Source organism: Octopus bimaculoides, chromosome 20 (assembly GCF_046866305.1).
Source record: "Octopus bimaculoides isolate indiv1 chromosome 20, ASM4686630v1, whole genome shotgun sequence".
Lineage (NCBI taxonomy): Eukaryota > Metazoa > Mollusca > Cephalopoda > Octopoda > Octopodidae > Octopus > Octopus bimaculoides.
This window is the reverse complement of record NC_142947.1, coordinates 17,484,569-17,502,820: the sequence shown is the minus strand read 5'-3', so window position 1 is coordinate 17,502,820 and position 18,252 is coordinate 17,484,569. Positions and strand designations below refer to the sequence as shown.

The 18,252-nt window shown below is 34.6% G+C and overlaps 1 protein-coding gene and 1 long non-coding RNA gene across 5 annotated transcripts in view; one reads left to right on the top strand and one right to left on the bottom strand.

The window, feature by feature from the left end:
• The window catches only part of LOC106881628 (cyclin-dependent kinases regulatory subunit 1), a 38,976-nt gene extending 21,694 nt beyond the window's left edge, over positions 1 to 17,282 (bottom strand). Inside the window, exon 1 of the mRNA XM_089338150.1 lies at positions 16,453 to 17,282. The gene's annotated coding sequence lies outside the window, so the exon portion shown is untranslated. The remainder of the gene's footprint in view (positions 1 to 16,452) is intronic.
• The window catches only part of LOC128250296 (uncharacterized), a 49,106-nt gene continuing 43,339 nt past the window's right edge, over positions 12,486 to 18,252 (top strand). For 2 of the 4 annotated variants that reach the window (XR_016237519.1, XR_016237523.1), the window contains exon 1: positions 12,486 to 14,123. This is a non-coding gene — a long non-coding RNA (uncharacterized LOC128250296). Of the gene's footprint in view, positions 14,124 to 14,554; positions 15,585 to 18,252 lie in introns of those variants that run through there. The other 2 variants (XR_016237522.1, XR_016237521.1) reach the window with 2 other exon arrangements.

Here is an 18,252-nt window from a genome sequence, read left to right as displayed (position 1 = left end):
CTACCAAATCCACTCACAAGGCTTTGGTCGGCCCGAAGCTATAGTAGAAGACACTTGCCCAAGGTGCCACGCAGTAGGACTGAACCCGGAACCATGTGGTTGATAAGTAAGCTAATTACCACACAGCCACTCCTGTACCATAATGACTAGACAGAGGAAAACTTCCAGCCTTCCCTTGCTAAAGTAAGACTCAATCTTTATAATGGACTTGACTGAAGCAAAATAACTAGTGAGGAGTAAAAATGGAAACAATCTATAATAAGTGCTTTAGCAATGATTTACAAACTGTTGGAGGAGGAAGCAATATTAATTCTCCAAAACAAAAATACCAACGACCAATATAGACTTATAATATGTTTGCAAGTGACATACAAAATCAAGCCCTTCCAACTATACTCAACTGAATGAAAGAAAAAAATGGATGCTGAAAAGATGCATGGCTGTAAAGAATAACTATTAGTGAACCACATGGTTACAGAAGGTAGTAAAAATAGGAAAACAAAATAGCTTTAGTTTATGACTAAAAGACTTTTGATAGTATCACACTCTTTGATAAAGAAGACACTTTGCATAAATATAGCAGCTTTATACTAACATTATACTTCAATCAATAATAATGTCAAAATGGAAAACAACCATATTGCTGCAAGGCAAAGAGAAAATAATTAAAACCAGCCCAATATCGATAAGAAAAGGAATGAGCTGCCATACTCTTCTGCTTAGTTGTGATTTTATGGTCATACATGCTATGGAGAAACTACAAGCCGTCTTCCAGTGATACAGAGTGACTTTTAGTTAACTTCTACAGTAACCAAATTGACTGCCACCTTCATTAAATGCAACATACCTCCAACTACAGCAAACACGCAAACATAAAGTAGCTGTCCTTTTATACAGTATTAAAACAATGGCTAAAAATTTTCTGAAGCAGCACCCCGACTAATTTTATCTATGAGCTGCCACTGGTGGGACTAGAAAAAACTTAGAAGCAAGCAAAAGGAAATAGCATATTTTCAGGAAATTAGAATATTGAAGAAAATTAAACTTTTCTCTCAATAATAGGGAAGAATAAAATTCAAACTGGAAACTTACCAAGTGAAAGAAAAAGCTTTTGATAAAAGCAAAATAACAGGGTAAGTTTAAGATTAGGCAAAAAACAAAATCAGAAAATAATTCCTAAAGATATTTAGATGAAAGTGGGAAAAAAAAACATTAATCAATCATTGTGAAAGCTAACAATGGCTCAAAAAGCTTTGGGCTAAAAGTAGAAACAGAAGGTCTTACTTTAGTTGCACAGTCACAAATAATTACAAATTAAAATAATGAAACAAGATATTGGCTATGCGGCCTGTGTAATGAGACAATTGACCACATTATTTCCCACTACTTAGTACATCTCAAATGTAAGTATATTCACAGACATGTTTGAGTTGGCAGCTGTGTTCACTGGGTAATATGCCAACAATTTGCCATGGAAACTAATAAGAAGCAGTATAAACCTATAACAATGATCTGGCCACAATCATCATTAGGAACATGTCTATCCAAACTGACAAGTAGATCAAGGCAAACTATCCATATATGTATTAATAAAGGACTGAACAAAATGTCTATACTCTGAGACATTTTGATCCCTCCTGACTAAAACATTACTTGGAAGAATATGGCAAAACTGTCAAGTACAAGGACCTTCATTGAATTGAAATAAGTAGGAAGTGGAGCATGAAAATGATAACACTAATAATAACTGGAGCACTTCGATATAAATAATATAAACAAAACTATCAAAATATATCAGAGGTCACAATGTTGCACAATCCAAAAGTAATCCTGTCAGGTACAGCTCACCTCTTACACAAGACACTTTCAATTCAACAACTCAAAAAGTATATTCTCTGCACACAACACACCCCATACAATCTACCCAATTAATTAAAGGAACTCAAACAACACACCCTTTACATTCTGCCCAATTAACTAAAGAAGATCAAACAAGACACCCAATACAGCTTGCCCAATTAATTAACAGAACTCCCACAACTTACCCTATACAATCTGTCCAATTAATTAAAGGAACTCAAACAAAACATACTTTGCAGAATCACCAACAACCAATATTAGAAGAAAAGAATTCCTGAAACTTGAACTCTTGAACCACACCCCAATCCTACATAGACAAAACATTTATAAGAGAATGACTCAAAAGCAAAACTTCACCAAGAACTCAAATATGGGTAGAAACTGTTAAACCACACCCGGAATTTTTTCTTTCTGACTCTCAAAAAAATTCTTTCTATTATTTGATAGGATGGATACATAGAAACCGGATATATGTCATTAAGCATTCTCTAAAATATACTCCTGTGCCTTTTCCAACTTTATTTACCTTTTCAACTATAATTTTTGATTTATATGGATTCGTAACCACTTTTCAACTATATATATATGTCCCCGTAAGGTAGCGTTTCGGCTAAAGACCGATAGAATAAGTACTAGGTCCTGGGGTCGATTTCTTCAACTAAAGGCGGTGCTCCAGCATGGCCGCAGTCAAGTGACTGAAACAAATATAAGAATATATACATATATACACACACACACACATATATATGTATATATATATATATATATATATATATATATATATATATATATATATCTTCCTATCTACCCCTCTGTCCTGGCCTCTACTTCACTGCTTCTGTCCCTTCCTCCTTGTTCCACTTCCTCCCTCCACCATCCTCTCTGCTCTCGTGTGACCTGTGGTCAACTTTCTTTTCACTCCAGCCGCTGTGAAGGCAAGACGAACTACTAGCGTTCTACCTCAGATTTGCGTTTGGCCGTACGGCTTTTGAATGTTGTTTTCACTGTCCATTTTTTCCTGTCTTGGTTTGTGTTTGCCACCTTGGAATCCTCTGTGTAGTGGGTTGATCCACTACTCAGGAAGAGACTATTCTAGAGTACGTTCTGTCTTGTCTTCGAAACGTCTAGATAGAATAGAGACAGCTGATGAAGGGATATTCCAAGTGGTTTTCCGTTTTCCTATGTGTTCGTTCCGTTGTCTGTAGTTTATTGTTCTAACGTCCTGTACCCTGATATGCATGTATATACACATGTAGATGTAAGTATGTACATATATGTGTGTATACATGTATATATATTCTTTGTATTATATATATATATATATATATAGATAGATAGATAGATAGATATACATACATACATACATATATATATATATATATATATATATATATATATATATATATATATATATATATATACATACATATATATATACATATATACATATATATAAGCAGTTTCTTTTTACATCGTACCAACACCCACAAGATTAGGATCACTCAGTTGAACATACAGAAAATTGCACAACATTATGTAGAGTATTCTCAATGCAACAGAAGTGACAAAATCTCAACAAAACATTGCATGTATCCAAGGCTGACAGAGCTGTCCTCACAAAATAAGGCAAATGATAATAATAATATCTTTATTACATGAGGAGGTGATGAATAATAAATACTTATTTGTAACCTGTTATAATGATTTCTAACATTATAATTATAGTGATGGAAAAGAAGGAAATGTGGTGGCTGGGAAAGGGAAAAAAAATATATAAAATTAAAATGAAGGTTAGGATGAAATTTAAAATAAAATTAAATAAAATATAGAAAACAAAAAAAAATGTGAAAAAAAAAAATTAACAAACATCAAAACTAAAGTTAGGAAAATGTTAGAAAGATAAAGTTTACAGCAAATGTCTGTCTGTGGAAAGAATATAATTGACCTTCAGTTTGTCGATGTAATAGAGGTATGAGAAAAGAGAAGGCTATGTGACATAATTCCATATTGAGAATTTGCCAATAGGAACACAGGAAGTTAAAAGTGACTGGAAATGTCATGTGTAAGGCCAGACAAAATGAAATGTGGTTTTAACAGTTTACTTTTTCTACTCAGTTTATGAGAATTTAGGAATTGTTCTCACTGACTCCGTTCACCTGGTAGTAAATTAGGTTGTTGTTGTTGTTTAGCTGCAAGTTTGTCCGAAGCCAGCAGACCTGCAATCAAAGATGTTTTGGCTGTGATCATCTGATCATCCTAACTTTTCTTTATTTTCAGATTTTTTTTTTTTTTTGCTTATTCAGAAAGAAAAAGGACAGTGCCTATGACCCTTAATTATTCCAGGCCCCCAAAACATGTGACATGAAAGGAGGAAGTTATCCTCAAACTAGAGATCTGACCTGAAACGCTTGTAAAAAAAATGAACTCTTCTAAGAGCATTCAAAATCCAAGCACTCCCTTGTTACTCTCACTATCAAGGGAACATGCAACAAATAAACTGATTGGCCTGTTTTGAAACTTGTTATTAATGACAATATTGTTCAACAAAAAGGTGGTGAGCTGGCAGAATCGTTAGCACGCCGGGCGAAATGCTTAGCGGTATTTCGTCTGTCGTTACGTTCTGAGTTCAAATTCCGCCGAGGTCGACTTTGCCTTTCATCCTTTCGGGGTCAATTAAATATGTACCAGTTATGCACTGGGGTCGATATAATCGACTTAATCCGTTTGTCTGTCCTTGTTTGTCCCCTCTATGTTTAGCCCCCTGTGGGCAATAAAGAAATAAATATTGTTCAACAATGATATACCCTTACCCAACTGATCCAGCACAGCTTGTCACAGTATCAGTTACTCTTGGACAGGTTTATGGTCAAGCCTGTGGCAGTGGAGACCTCTGGCATTCTTGGCCTCCGGACCATATCCCTGCTCACCACTATCAGAGCAGAGATGGCTATCCACAAGTGCGAGCCTTGTGAGTCAGAGAGGCTGTTCCAGTACAAATTCCCTTGCCATTCTCCTGAGCAGCATCTTTTCTATTCTGTCTGCTAGTACCACAAGGCAGTCTGAATTACAGGAAATCAAGGGAATGTAAGAATTTCATAGCTTACTACACAAACAATAAACTTACGAGACATTCATAAATCAAATATCACATGAATATCTAATAGATTATGCTTTCAGCATAAGTTGTCATTTTTCTGAATCATAAGGAGAAATATGACCAAAGCTTCACTTCCAGTGTTTATAGCAGTAAAGGGATGCAATACAAATCTCCATCTGGACAGGTGGCTTTGAATATTTAATAAATTATCCAGTCTATGGCTTTTAGAGTACAGTCATTTTTTTTATCTACTGTTGGTAGCTTTTCTTGTGGGAAGATATGAATTTGATAGTGTGACCCACAAAACACTCACTCCCCAATTCTATAGTGTTGCCACTAATTACTGCAGAGAGTTATATACCTTCTGTTGTACTACATAACTCAGAACTTGATGGTAGACTCAACCATTGAGAGTCAAGTACCTTTAATATGAACATAGACACTATATGCAGTACCAGTGTTAGAATACACTGCTAAGTATTCAGGATACTTGTTTAGTATTTATAAGCAAGGCATAGAAGGTAGCAAAATTGTTGGTTGTACAAATAAGTTTTGAATAAATGGGTGAGTGGGAGGTGTTTTATTAACCCTAACCTTAACAAATCACTGACTGATAATATAGAGAACTAGTATTAGCTGAGATTAAGGCTCTTTGATATCACTGATTATCAGTTTACAAGGTCTTGTTGAATAATTTATCTTGCCTTGACCTATAGTCTCTGACCTCCCTCTTACTGATTAGTCAAACAACATCCCATGCTGTTGATATTTGATGACACTAATGTAAAAGGAACAATGTAAGAAAGAGATAAGGAGAGAAAGAGAGGGTGTGGAGATACTATGTTACTGTAAGGTTAGGATGTTGCACTGGACTACTGACAACATGGATCAGGATTTCGAACTTTACCTTCTGCAGCCAGTATGTTGTAATCTGTGTATTCGTCAATCTGGCTAATAATAGATTCCACTTACCCTCAGATGACTAGGTGTGGGAGAGGAGAGGTCAGGGGTGAGAGACATTAGGTTGACATGGATGGGAAAGGTTAAGGGTGGGAAAGGTTATGGATGAGAAAAATTAAAGATGGAAATGTTAGGAGTGATTAGGGTTAGAAGGGAGGAAGGTTAATAGGTGGGAAGAGTTAAAGAGAGGGAAAATTAATGGTGGGAAAGGTTAAAAATGGGAAGGTAAAGGGTTGAAAAGATTAAGGGTGAGAAAAATTAACCCTTTGCCTGTCATGTGATACACAATACATATTTCTCTCAGTCCATGCATCAAATATAACACATATTCCCAATTTTTTTCGACACCAGAGTAACTTGGGGCTTCTGAAAGAAAAGGAGAATGTATGAAATAAGGGCTGAAAACAATTATGGATGTTTAGGACAAACTTATGAGAATGCTTTGGACAGGCAAAGGATTAACCCTTTAGTATTCAGATTATTAATAGTTTCACTTTAATAGTTTCATTTTAATAGTTTCAGTATTAAAGTGAATATATCTGACATTACAGTAGAGAGATGTTATTGTTTCACTTTTGACACATAATACTGCAACAGTGGAGGAGATGTGATATTGCACTGGGCTCGCACTAGGCAAGAAGTTAAAAATCTTTTTGGTCTAAAACACTACATGGACCCTAAATAAGGCATGTGTAAAATTTGAATGAAATTGGTTGTGTAGTTCTGAAGTTTTAGGGATTCACACAGACAGACACACATTCTCATCTTTATATATATATATATATATATACTAGCAGCTAAGCCCCGTTTCACCAGGTCAGAGAGCGACGTGAAGAGAGAAATGAAGACATTAAAAAGAGGAAGAAATGGATACGAAGTGGTGTTTGGGTGACGGATCTTGGTAGAAAAAAAAGAATGTCATGGTGAGTTAGTAAGGAGAGCAAAGCAAGACTGGACTTACGTGGGCTGACAGAACGATGAAAAAATTGTGGAGTTGAAATTGGAGCAGTTGAAGTTGCTGTTGTTATCATTAGAGTGCCTCTTGGTAGACAACATTCTTTGTCTTTCCTCAGGTGCACAAATAGAAAGACCCTGGAGACAGCCAACATACAGTTGTGCATGTGAGAATACTTGATCTGTCAGATTCAAACCAACCGCTTGCATTGATTGTCCCTGTGCCTTGTTGATTGTCATGGGAAAGCAGTTTGATCGGAAATTGCATCTGTTTAAACTTGTAGGTTGTATGGGAGTGGGTAAGGGACATGGGAGTTATAAGTATGTCTTAGCCAGCGGCCGGTTCATTCAAGATTGTTGCCTACAGAACTCGGGAGCACAATTTTTTGATAATCATCCACATACCACTGCACATTATTGGAGCATCTAAATTCCTTAGCAGCATAATTGGCATGCCAACTTTCAGATGCAGTTCGTGAGCTGGTAGTTCTGTGGGTCCCCATTTTTGTCAGATTTGTCATGGGCTGGCCAGTCTATCTCAGATACATGGGAAGCTGGATTAAATTTTTCATAAACACAGGGGAACCGAAATAAATTTTTTCAATATCCAAGGGAAGCCAAATTGCGAAAAAGGTTGAGAAATGCTGATCTATAACGATGGTTTTCATTTAGGCACATCGTAAAAGTAATTATAATGAATTGCTTAATATAAAGAAAAGTATGTTTTTTCAAGCAAATACAGTGAGAAAAAATATTTACCATTTCAAGTCATCACTAAAAGCAAAGCTCATCAATTTTTGAATGAAATAATAATTTTATTCTTTTATTCTAAGTTGTAAATTTTGCCCAAGAAATAAAGCAAATAATCACCAAATGCATTGTTAAAAATCTGCAACTCGATAGCAAATATCTCCAAATTGATTAGAGATGCATAAATTTAATAATAACAATGTTTTTGAGATTCAGGTTCGAATGACATGAGTGTTTTTGTTTCACTTTTGACAGGTAATACTTAAATAGTGGAGGAGATATGACGTTGCTGTGGGCTGGAAGTATGCAAGAAGTTAACATTTTTTATTTACTAAAACACAACCGTGACCCTAAGTAAGGCATGTGTAAAATTTGAATGAAATTGGTTGTGTAGTTCTGGAGTTTTAGGGATTCACACAGACACACACACACACACAGACATACATTCTCAATTTTATATATGTATAGATTACCAGTAGATTATATAATATACTTCATTAATTATATCTTACTTTAGTTAATACTTATATTTATTAACTATGAAGGAACTACATGTGTTTCAGTATTGGAAGATTACAATATACATATACACAACTGTATACCCATATATATACATATATAAATACATATATGAAATCATCAGATTTACAATCATTCCAACACATCTTCAGGTTCTATTTCAAAATATTATATATCTAATTTTACATCCCTTTTAAAAATAAGCAATACAATTAAACATTAAAGATTAAAAATTAAGAATAAAAATTATACTTTGTATTAAGAATTAAAATTTATATATTATACATTATGAATATGAATTAGCATATATATCAATCATGTAAAATCAAGTATATGTCAAATACAGAATGTGAGATATAAGATTAAACATCAGAATAAAAATGTCTGTCTTTAAATGTGATATATAACAAGAAAAATTCAAATACATATCTTCCTTTTTTGCTGGTACTAAAATGGTGATTTGAGGAAGAAGATAGCAGGGAACTATGGGTATTTATAAGTGATTAGTACCAAGGGGGTAATTACACTATACATAGTTTTAATTTTAAATTATCCTCTATTATTATTTTCAAATTTACCTATATTAGGAAGTATATATAATTTGTTATTATATAATTTTAGTAATATTTAATTCATATATTTATTTAATTTAAATTATTGCATTATTTTTTATTTTTTATTTATTTAAAAAAAAATTATTTATATAGTCTATTCAAGTGCTTTAGAAATAAAATTGTGTGGTTATTTGATTCAGGAGTTAGGGGTTCAATACTTCATTTTACTAAATGTAAAATTACTTCAGTGCCAGTTTTATGGTTTTATTGGAAACTATATTTGAATAATTATTGACCTTTTTAAAAACCATTTTTACTATTTTAAGTGTCTCCTTAATAATATTAGTCATAACTTGATCCCAATACAGAATAATTAACCATATAATATCTTTTTTATTTTTCATATTTTTATATTATCACTAGCAGTATAACCCGACCTTGTCCGGGTGTGACTTATTACGCCATCTACGATAAGTCTTGCTAGGTGAAAATCAACTAAAAAAGAAAGCCTTACAATGAAAAAACCCTTATGATGTAAATATGTTCATAATTCAAAAGACGATGAAATTAATAGGGAAAGTCTGAAGGCTGTTTTGCATAAAATTATTAAGCGTATGTAAATTTCATCCGTCTAATTGGCTATAGAAATGCTTGTGAAAACAACTTTTTGCGCTGCCCTGATTATACATTGCAGGGTAATCCCTTTTCGCAGGAGCTAGGACGGCAATTTCTGATGAAGCAATTGCTGGCGATCTGTTGGTACACAGTTTTGCCACAATTCTATCAGATTGGGCAGATGTTAATGCACCATTTTGCATTATGTTCAAAGTAGCTTCTGGAATGTTATTTTAAACCGGTTGCTTCCTTTCCCCAGCAAGCTCTCTTCTTTGGAGGCATAATCTATGTATATATTAAACAGAACAACAAAAGTTATAATAGATGGCAGGGTCGGTACTTTTCACATATCTGTAATTTTTCAGATTAACCCCCGCACAATTACCCAACCCTAATCCTAAACCTAATCCTAACACTAACCCTAACATTAACCCTAAACCCTAACCCTGACCCTAAAACCGTAACACTAATCCTAACCCAACCGTAACCCTAAATCCTAACCCTGACCCTAAAACCCTAACCCTAATACCCTAGTGAAAATCGTGGTATATTTACAAAATATTGACGAACATGAGTTATATTTTATTGAATGATTGTGTACTTGCATGTGTATGCGTTTGAGAGAGCAAGAGAGGAAGAGGTAGGGAGAAAGGCCTAGAGGTAGTTAAAAGTTTTCTTATGACGGCTTCGCTTCACTGCCTATTACTTCATTAGAAATCTATGGATGCACTTACGCACATAATAGAGAAAAATGAAACAAATATGGACAACTTGCTCCGAAACACTACCGAGTGGGGAACACTTCTCAAAAATAACCTGCAGTTGTTTCCTTCAAAATTCCTACATGCTCGAAATGTACATACATCAAGGTATATTTGTAGAAAATTTCACGAAAAAATATTCATTTTCCTGGAAGTTAAGAGGAATTTAAGTGAATGATTGTGTTTACTTGCACGTGTATGCGTTTGCGAGAGCGAGAGAAGAAGAGAGGAAGAGGGGGAGATAGAGAACGGGAGCAATGTGTATGTTGTTGTCACAGATTACGTATGTGTGGTTGTGTGTGTTTTTACGTATCTATGTTATGAAAAATAGGTAAAGAATACTGAGAAGAAAGTTTAATCTATGACGTTGTATGTATCACTTTCTCTCTCTGTTGAGCGCGTTGTCCCAGGTAGAAGGGAAGAAATATAAAAGTTGCTAGAAACAACAGCCAAATCTCCCTTAAATCACACAAAGTAAACGGAATTTTAAAAATCTAATTACTGCACTGGAAAGTTCAGATCGAGAAAATTCCATTGATGTAAAAATTTTTACAAAAAAGTGGAAAATGTGGATTTCTATAAACTTTTAAAAAGGCTTCACACAGACACACAACTTCAGCTTTATATATTAAGATATATATATATATAGTGGTTAGCATAAGGAAGGGCATCCAGCGATAGTAACCAAGCCAAATCAGACTGGAACCTGATGCAGCTTCCATGGTTGCCTGCTCTGTTTAAACCATCCAACCCATGCCAGCATAGAAAACAGATATTGAAGAATGATGATGATGATGATCATCATATATATCATCACCAACATCATTTTAATATCCACTTTTCCATAATTGCATAGCTTGGACATAATTTGTTGAGGCAGATTTTCTATGACCAGATGTCCTTCCTGTCATATATGATGCTTTAGTCTTTTTGGCCAACAACTTCTCTAGTAATATAACATGCACGTGTGCCCACTGTAAAGTAGTTGGTGGTGATAGGAAGGGCATTAACCATCCAGCTGTAGAAACCATATCTAAAATGAAACGTATGAATAGGATATGGACTCCAAAAGCTGCATTGAAGATTGTTTTTCTAGGAGGGCAGTACTCTGAATAAAAATTGATACAGTATAGACAAGATTCTTGAGTCCTACCATGATGAACTACTCTTATGTCAGCAACTTGATAAAATGTATCTGGTATACACTATAAAGTGGTAGAATAGTAATGGCTTTTAGCCATAGAAACCATGCCAAAAACAAAATATATAGAATCAAGAATTAGACATGAACTGCATAAGCCATATCAAGGGCTGCCCAACAAGAAGGCAAGTAACTCCAAATAAGGTAGATAGAGTTCTCTAACCAAGTCACAGAGAACTTGTCTGCTGCCAATAGCATAGTAAAATTAAGTTAATCCATAAACAACAACATATACAACAAAAAAGATAGTTTTTTCTGTTGCTTTATGTACTAGATCAGTGGTTCCCAACCTTTTCACTATCAAGGCCCCCTTTTATTTCAATAAGTTTTCCCACGGATTCCAGGATATTGAAAGGTGTACCTTTGCAGACCACCAGGGGTCCACGAACCACAGGTTGGGAACCACTGTACTAGATGATACACACCGTGACAAGTGGAAAGATACTTCCAGCATGGGAAAAAGAAAATAGATTGATGGTGAAAATGACTGTGTGTGCTGTATGCTTGCATATATATATATATATATATATATATATATATATATATATATATATATATATATATATATATATATATATAACGCCGGTGTTAAAACGTGGGTAGCTGATGAAGTAGAATGTTCTCTATGTGGCTTGCGTGTTTTCTCGTCTACGTTTTGTTTGCAATGTCCTGTACCCAGATATGCACCTATACATACAGGTGGATGTCGGTAAGCACATACCTGTACGTATATATGCATATACTCATTTACTATATATATATATATATATATATATATATATATATATATATATATATATATACATCTGCAAAAAATGGTATACTGAGTTGAATCACTTTTGTCAAAAGGTAACTTAGCTGTTCAATAAATAGCAATTGATAACATAAGTATCAGATTGAAATACATACTGGGAGGAGATTTCATGGACTAAGCCCCTTGATGGTGGTGCAGCAGAATGATTGTTGTCCAATGAATGAAATCAGTAAAAATATCAAAGTATATGTGTATGTGTGCTTTTGTGCTTAACACCTATAATATTACATTCTTTAATGCATTAAAAACTTTTTTTTTCTGAATACACACTTTTGAAATTGAGGTGCATCTAGAATGCCCATCATCTTTTATACCATTAAATACAGTAGTTTGTTGCAATTTAATAAGCAGTTTACTTTTTCAAGTTTGCAGTCAGATTGGCACTACAGAATTTTGATACTGTAGTGAAAACTGGCACCACAGCTAGTGCAAACTAGCTGTAGTATCAGAGTGCACGCAAGATGGAGAGATTACTGAATCAGAACTTTGGGCCTTAAAGACTTCGTTATTGGTTGGTTGGTTGCATTCATTTGATTTATGTAGTTGATTAGATACTAATTAGAATGAAGTTCATTTGTCAAAATATATTTGTTAATAGTGTTTACGGTGTTGGGTTCACGATCGTCAAATTATAAGTTCGATTCCTGGAGTAGGAGGCGCATTATGTCTCTGAGCAAGGCATTACATTTCACGTTTTTTAAAGTCTATTCAGCTGTAAATTAGTACCAACCTAGTGCTGATGCATCTTTGTCCCTCTGTCACATCCTCGATGTTCTTACTGGGCCAAGGGTTGGAGGACGACTATATCAGTTAGTAACTATTGGTATAGGTGTTTAAAGCAGCTGGAGTGTAGTACAAGCTATCAGGTCCTACTCACCTGCGAGTGACAAGTAAAGCTTTTATATATCAATAATTGACAACGATCAATCTAAGTATAGATTGGTAAAACATATTACTGTAGCAGGTCTTACTGTTTAGTAATTATAATATTCTCTCTTACGAAATAAATAAATATCATAACATAATATAAATAGCAGTAAATAATCCCGGAGGATCCGAAGAAATAAATTGAGTGTATGAAAACTGTTCAGAACCTGCAACTCTTTCGGATAACGCTTTACTCGGAAACCAAATTTGTTTCCACTAAATCAGTGAACCAATGATTGGCCCAGCGGAAACTTGTAACCAACGACGCTATAATGCACAGATATAAAATAAATAAATAAACTACTATCTAGTAGGAACTCTCAGACGAAGGGTATACGATAACTGTATATATTAAGTACTCGTAATTTAAGCCACTCGGGGGTCTTTTTACGTAATCATTCACCCAACAAAACAATAATTTCATAATTTTTTTTTATTTGGGCCTGTAACTCGATAATAATGCAACGCTTTAAAAGAGAAATAACGACTGGACATTTAAGGTATCAATGCTTTTCTCAGGAATATTAGGAACGTAAAACGGGTAAGTGAAACTGCTACACCTACTCGAACCCGGTTTTCTAGGAACTTGCTTCCACCACATGGATCCCGGTTGTTGATGTGTATACAAACATCAAGCTCGTAATTGAAGAAAATTGAAAGTGACGTTTCAGTCCTTTCCTGAATGTTCTAATGATAGAAATTAAATGGTTGGCTGCAACTAGAAATTGGTTCGTCCAGAATTAACTCTTCGGGCCATGGTGTTTATGACCAAAAAAAAAAAAATCAGTAAGAAAGAAAAAGTGACAAAGCACACAATAAACCTGTAAACCAAATTAAGAAAAAAAGAAAGACATGTGCAGTCTGTTAATGCCAATTTGTAATGAAATTAATAATTATCTTAGTTTAGGAATCGATGGACATATATCACAAGACAGTATTTGACTACGTCACGTAACCGAAACAATAAGCGGCGGTGGCGGTCGGTGTTGAAATGTAAACCTAAATCGATAACTTAAAACCATGAGTCTGCGTTTACTGGTTAAAAATTCCTGTAGCCGGCGCCGAAGATGTGCCGTCGTACAGGAGACTTGTTATCATTCCATTTGAAACGGTAAGTCAACTTTATAACATGGAATCATTATTGTCCATACATGTTTAGCTCCAATAGTTATTGAATTCGCAATATATACCGTCTTTTTTTCTTTCTCCACGATTCTTTCGGATCAATTTCAACACGATTGTTTATATAACAGCTTTCATTTCGACATCATCTCGTGGCTGCCTGCCTTGCTAAAAATAGCTACCAAATTTCCCGCAAATAGCATCCGAATCCCTTTAAAAATGAAAGACACTTCGGATTATGTCGTCTTAGATACATTGTTTGAATATTAAAAAAATGAGATGGTTATAGCTGGAACTCTTCATAGGTGTCTGATTAGGGTTGACCTGGGATTAAATAACAACAATTCTACCATGCTTTATTTCAAAATGCTTCACCTTTCCATAAAAGTACTCGAAATAAAAGAGATTGTAAGTCTCGTATTCCTCACTTTTGTTCCTCTCTGGTTTGCGCGTGTAATTCTTTCAACTGTCGCTCTGTTGGTAGCACCCCCAGTGAACATTAACTATAATAGACACGAAATGAAATATTGGTAGAGGCTTTATTTTAAACACTAATTTTTTAGTAGAGCTTTAATTTTAACCATGCCATGTGTCCTTTCTTTCACTTTATTGACGCATTTCAAGAGAAATGTCTCAGACAAAGAAATAAACATTTAGCTTATAGAATTTTCGAAATTAAAAAATGTGGAATTTTGTTATTTTTACTTATTTTATTTTTGGCTGATGATTATTTTTGAAATATTCAAAATAGTAATTAATTTAGAACTAATCTAATAAGCGGGTGAAAATGTCTTGTGAATAGAATTTAGTAGATAAACTGTACGGAGATTGATTTTTATGTGTGTGTGTGTATGAAAATAAATATTTGTATGTGTGTGCGTATATATATATATATATATATATATATGAAAATAAATATTTGTATGTGTGTGTATATATATATATGAAAATAAATATTTGTATGTGTGTGTGTGTATATATATATGTCTATGAAAATAAATGTGTGTGTGTGTATATATAAATAAATGTATGTTGCATAGTGTTTGTATTTATTTTTACACCGGTTAACCGTCCGTCGGTGTTGTTTATTTTGTCTCTCATTTTATACTCCGTAATTTTGCGTGTATACATGCACGTACATACCTATATATATATATATATATATATATATATATATGTACAATAGATACACTCTTCTAGCGTGTATCTATTGTATAAAAAAGGAGGGAGTAGGGAAGAATAGAAAGTATAAAAGGAGAGAGCAGAGAAGAATTAGAAAGGCTAATATTTCATAGTTGTAAAAAAGAGGAAAGACATCGTAACAATTGTCTTCGCACTCTCAGGCGACTGCTGCTGCAAGTTACGGCAGAGATGCCTGCCGGTCACCGATCGGTTGCATAACTTCCAAAACGACAGTCTTATCTTTTTTCTAACCATGCTTTCCGTGCCGGTAGGTGCTCTTTTCTGAATTTACTCTTATGTTGTTTCGTCTTTGTCCCACGATAGTCGATCTTACGGTACGTCGTACCGTAAGATCGCCGTTTTTTATATTTCATGACAAAAACTTTTCGTCTCAAACAAGAATCAAAACAATTAAATTACAACATTGAACGAAATCGTATAATTTTGGAATAGATGGATCTCGAAGTAGGAAAGGAAAAGAGAACGAAAGTCGAAGAGACAGAAATGTAAAAAAAAAAAAAAATCGAAATCTTTAGGGAAGAAACAAAAAACTATTTTTCCTTCCCTATAAGGAAGGGGACTTCTATTCCAAAATTCCAACAACGAAAGTACTTAGAATTTAACTATTTTTCCTTTCTTAATAAAAACTGAAACTTAGTTTCGCATCCCCACTCCTTCAACTTTTCTTCCCTTATTCCAATTTCTCTTCTGAGGCTAATCTACATCTCTCGGGGCTCCTTTCTTTTAACATTTGCTCTCTGTTCAGAATTTATTTTACAATCCAGACTGGTTTGTAACTAGAAAGCATTACCATAACCATTTCTTTTTAAAGATAACTCTAGGCGAAAAAGAAAAAAAATATACTGTCTGCTACCCAGACAAATAGTGCCGTACCAAACTAAATCGAGTATGCTGATTCGGAATCTGAACTCAGAATTGCTGTAGCACGTCAGGATTTTGAGTTATGTACATAATTACATATTAATGCTATATTAGTATCAGGAATAGTTAAGTTCAAAGTAAATAATTATTATAATAGTATATTAGTATTGTATATAGTATATTTATGATCAAGGCAAATAAATAGTATTATAATATAATGGTACATAGTATATTTATGTTGAGGGAATACTCACTTTATTTTTGATATGCTCAGCTCAGAAATGTTTGAGACATTTATTCTTGTGCTTATGCATCATGCTGGTCTCCCATTGTAGGAACCAGCAGTAGTCACCCATCATGTGTGAATTGAACCAACCTTGACACCTCGTTTCCATCTCAGATATATCCTAGTGGAACTGCATCACTAAGGGCACCAAGATTCGTTGGGAAAAATCGAGATGAGAATGCAAGAAGTGCATTTTAAGGGACATTCAGCATCCCATTCTTTCATATGCTGTTAGCATGTTGTTTATTAAATCAGCATAGTTTTCAGCTCTATGATTTTCAGGAAAGTTCTGTACAACTATCAATTCTCTGATCTTGGGTCCAATGAAAATGCCTGCTTTTTTCTGCGCCAAATTTTACTCTTAGGTACTGGAAGCCACAACCATCGTGTTTCATTGCTTTTACAAAGTTTTTCATGAGGCTGAATTTGATGTGAAGGGGTGGAAGGAAGATCTTTTGTGGGTCTACTAGTGGCCTATGCTACACATTGTATCAACCAACTATACAGTCATCTCTTTTAGGCCAGTCTTTTACAGTGTAATGATTGTTGTCCATTGCACTGTTCCAAACACACAAGAGACACATATTTTTTATATATCCCAGCTGTAGTCCTAAGAGGAGAGAAATCACCTTTAAATCACCACAAATATTCCACTTATGAACTGAGTAATTAACTCCTTTCAGAATGAGTTACATTGATTCATAAGTTTCTTCCATACTGACAACATGACCCACAGGAATGGAAAATTTTGCATTACCTTTATGTAACAACACAGCTTTGAGGTTAACCTTACATGAATCTATAAACAATCTCCATTCATTAGCCACATGCACATGTCCTAGTTTTTGCATGGGTGCATTAACATCAGTACAGTCATGCAAAAGTAACAACCAAAAACATGTTTGGCTGGCTCATGCCATACCATCGGTACAGCAAAAGGCATTCCCTTCCGTTTTCCATTCAGCCATTGTGTAAGCCCTGAGTAACACATGATGCAGCATATATGAGGTGCCCACCTCTTGTCTTTGACCCAAACTTTACACTTGAAATAATATTTATAGGCAGTTTTTAATTTGGTGGACATATTCTTCCACTGGTCACGTGGAGCAAATTTTCCTCAGACATAACAAAAGTTGTCTGGATGATTCACACAGCCTCTCCTATTCATGATCCAGCGCAATGAAAACAGTGAAAACAGTAATCACGCAGAGCGAGAGATACACATACCACATGTGACAGCAGTGCAAATGACACTGAGAGTTACCAAGAACAAACTGACGTATTTGGCACTTGCCCGCAATACATCAGCGCCATCAATCACTAAACTAAATAATGAACTTTCTCATCATTTGTTTTATTGCTGTTATTTCTTTAATTTTGAATTAAGACTGCTTTCATTTTAGCAAATTTTATAATATGGCCTATATCTAGCCGAAAGTATAGTTATAATCTTGCGCATGCACATAACTCAAAATCCTGACATGCTAGAACAATTCTGAGTGCGGATTCAGAATCAGAATCCTCTATTTAGTCTAAAACATATGCTTTTACCCCAGTAGCAAAATCTTTGTTGTCCAGTGTAATATAGCCAAGGCTGTGAGAAACCTACTAGATGCTTTGGAAGTTTTTATTTTATTTCTTAGTGTTTTGTGTTCAAATACATCATCATCATCATCATCATCATCATTTAACGTCCGCTTTCCATGCTAGCATGGGTTGGATGATTTGACTGAGTACTGGTGAACCGGATGGCTGCACCAGGCTCCAA